Genomic DNA, 3,320 nt, shown 5'->3' with positions numbered 1-3,320 from the left:
CCAGTTGCTTTTCGTTATTTATTCTTTTTTTTTTATTTGGCCCATTCGCAGGTGATACCGCACAAGGGGTCGAGTTTTTTTGTCTTGTTGCCCTTTCTCATTTTGTATTGAAAGTAAGAATCTACGGGGGGGGGTTGATTTTCACCGTCGCTGTCTGTATCCGTCCAGCCCTCCACATGTTTTACAGATCAGTCCGCGTACAGAGCACGTTCTCCGTCGTCATCACCAAGCTTGCGCATATGTGTTGGGCTTGAACGAGGAGCCCAACATGAAGAAATTAACCTATGTCTGAACTTGAGGGTGCAGCCACGTGGCGAGTTTGACAGTTGCTGACAATACATCCGAGAGCTTCACTGAATTAAAATGATCCTACAAAAGGTGGTCAAATAATTATCAGCTGATATTTTTTTTGCAAACCTCTTAATGTATTTTTACACCGACGAAGTAACGACTCTCCTGCTGTTGAGGCCTCAGAGAGACAGGTTTTCAGTCAAATCAATTATTAAGGGCGCGCACTGCACGTCGAAATTCAAGCGGATTTTGGCGTCCCAGCGGATCGACCGATTCGCCGTCGAATTGAATTTAGGCCATATTCCAGCGAATTTGGTTCGGCCAAATATGAGCAGGGTAGAGGGTCATTGTTACTGGTGTAGGAGGTTGTCTTATGTAAAAAAAATGCAGATAACTTTCGGAGACCAAAATTTAAAGGTTGTTGAGTCCGTTTCAGCGAATGAAAGTACCATTTCACAGACGGACTCAAATTCAACTCTATCGGTGGTTAAAGTAGAGCTAAATTGGATCGCCCCTTTTCAATTTGAGTGGAGGGAAAACGTCACAGCACTGGCCAAGATAGTGTTCGTGGTGCCAAAACTGACAGCATACCAAGCTTCCACTATCATTTGCAGTACATGGGAGGCCGCCAGAGGCACGAGAAAGCGATTATTGGCTATCATGCCAGCTCTTATAGAAAACCATTGCTTTCGTCTTCTCGAGCGCAATCCTCAGATCAACTTCGGTAACCCGTTCAACCAACCAACCAATGAATGACCCGCACTCGATACAAATCGAATGCGGGCGGCGACGATCTCCACTTTTTGGCTATCTGGTAGCTATGACTGCCACAGCCTCTCCTGCACACATCGGCAGGCGCCACACTCCCCAGCGTCGAGGCGCTCGCAATGGTGTGTTCCCGCCTATCCGATCCAGTCTCCGCATCAACTCTCCCAACGACTCAATGCCTTGAGTCCGTGCTCTTTCATTGGCTATTTCTTCTTCAGCCATCTCCTTCCTGCTGTCCATACGGGTCACAATATCTAGCAGCAGATCGTCGCGTTCATGGTAATCCTCCACAGTACTCGAGGCCCGCACCGCAGTACACTGTGCCTCGCAAAACATTCGCACAAGTCGATCAAAGTGTGAGCGTAGAGCTGGGCCATTCTTCTTTGTAAAGCCCTCGACAGCACGGCACTTCTCTGCTATAATCTCATACGCCTTCGTATTTCCATTTGCCGTGCCCGCAGCAGCCTCCGATGACGTAGCAGAACGACATCGCCAGCTACTGTGAAGTTCTTACGTACACAGGGCGATATTGTAAGCTGAAGTCTTTACGATACATGCTACGGTACAAGTCCCGATCCTGCTCTCAATCATAAGCACGGCAATGCGGCTGTGCTGCACCCCGGCTTCGTGACTGCAGCGGGACCGAGTGCAAACATACTGATGTTTGTATGCATCGAGACATGGTTGGCAGTGAGCCACTGCACAAGTGTTGCCGCAGTGAACGGCATCTTATTGATGTCTACTATAGACTTACTTGAAGATACTATAAACTAATCTACTTTGCGGAACGCTGACGCTCGGGTGTGTGGCAGTGTTACACTTCGGCAATTTCTATCTGCAGCAAGCAACTGCCCCACACCAGAACGCCACGGTCCTGTCGAGATTTTCCCCGGCATTTACTGTGTTAAACGTACTTCTTCTACCTGCTCTACTATAGTGTCAGTTGCCTCATGGCACCTACTCTAAGAAGCAATAGACAGCTTGAAAGCAGCCCGGTGACGCGCCCTGCGTCACCTCAGGTTATGTGCCCAATCAGGGCGCAGGCCTCGGCTGAAGTGTCAGCTGGTGTGAACAACAACGATTCAAGAGACCAAGCGGAAGTTTCGTCGAATCAAAGGCAAGGATCGCAAGGATTGGCTGGAAATGCGACTGTGGGTAGTGACACACCACTGTCGCACAACGAGGTTGAGCGTTTCATTCGCTCATTGGCCCAAATTACGGATGGTCAAGCATTCATCCGAAGGTTGCTTGAAGGTATTCAAGATTTTCATTCTGCGGAAGTCCCAAACCAACGGCAGCCCTAGACAGAGGAACAGCGCGACGTCTGTGGAGCAAGCGAGCACTGGCGTGAGGAAGCGGGCATGGACAACACCTTCCCCGGGAGATACGACGACAAGGAACTAGCGGAGTACATTAAGGCACTGCGGAACTCCCCGGACATCCTGCTGCCCAAGTTCGTGACCAAGGCCGACTACAAGGCGTGGCGCAGCGAAGTGCCGCTACACTTTGAGACACGCACACTCGGTGCCATAACGTACGGTGATGAGCGCTCTGACGCTGCGCTCGGATACCAAAACCCATGTACAACGAATGGTACTGCGCACGCAAGAACAAGGCGTTCTCTGCACGCGCACTTTCGCTGTCAGTGGACTTGAGGTCCACATTCAAGATCGATGAGATGAGGGACAACATGGAGGCTGCGTCCTTACTGTGGACCTACATCACCAAGCTCTTCGAGGCCGGCGACGGAGTCAATCCCGATTACCTGATGCGCGATCTCATGACGAGGATGTTGCAGACAAACGAGTCTGTAACAGTGTACGTCGACGACATCGAGCGCAAGGTGACGATGCTGCGTCAGGTCAAGGGCGGGTTTGAGGAATGGCAGCACGCCAGCCTGTTGTTGTCGAACTTCGTGTTGGTGTTCCGTGACCTCGCTCGAGAATACGCAAACTGGATTAGCAGCAAAGATCGCAAATCATTGAAGCTGACAGAGGCATTGCAGCGTCTCCGGTCGGCCGAACACCAGCGCAGCCAGCTCGAGCTGCAGTCGAAGCCGGCTACTGCTGTGGCACGTTCTATTCAGGTGACCCATGTCGCTGGTGGGCAGGGTGCAAGTAGGAGTAACGGCAACAATCGCAAGCGCGGCAAGCTGCAACGCAAGCGAATGAAGGCTGTGGCCGACAAGAAGCAGCGTACCCAGTGCGCCAACTGCAGTGTTGACGGTCACTGGTACGCTGAATGCACGGAGCAGACAGGCA

This window comes from Phytophthora infestans, genomic scaffold (genome assembly GCF_000142945.1).
Source record: "Phytophthora infestans T30-4 supercont1.150 genomic scaffold, whole genome shotgun sequence".
Lineage (NCBI taxonomy): Eukaryota > Oomycota > Peronosporomycetes > Peronosporales > Peronosporaceae > Phytophthora > Phytophthora infestans.
The sequence above is the reverse complement of the archived record's forward strand: the minus strand, read 5'-3'. Positions refer to the sequence as shown.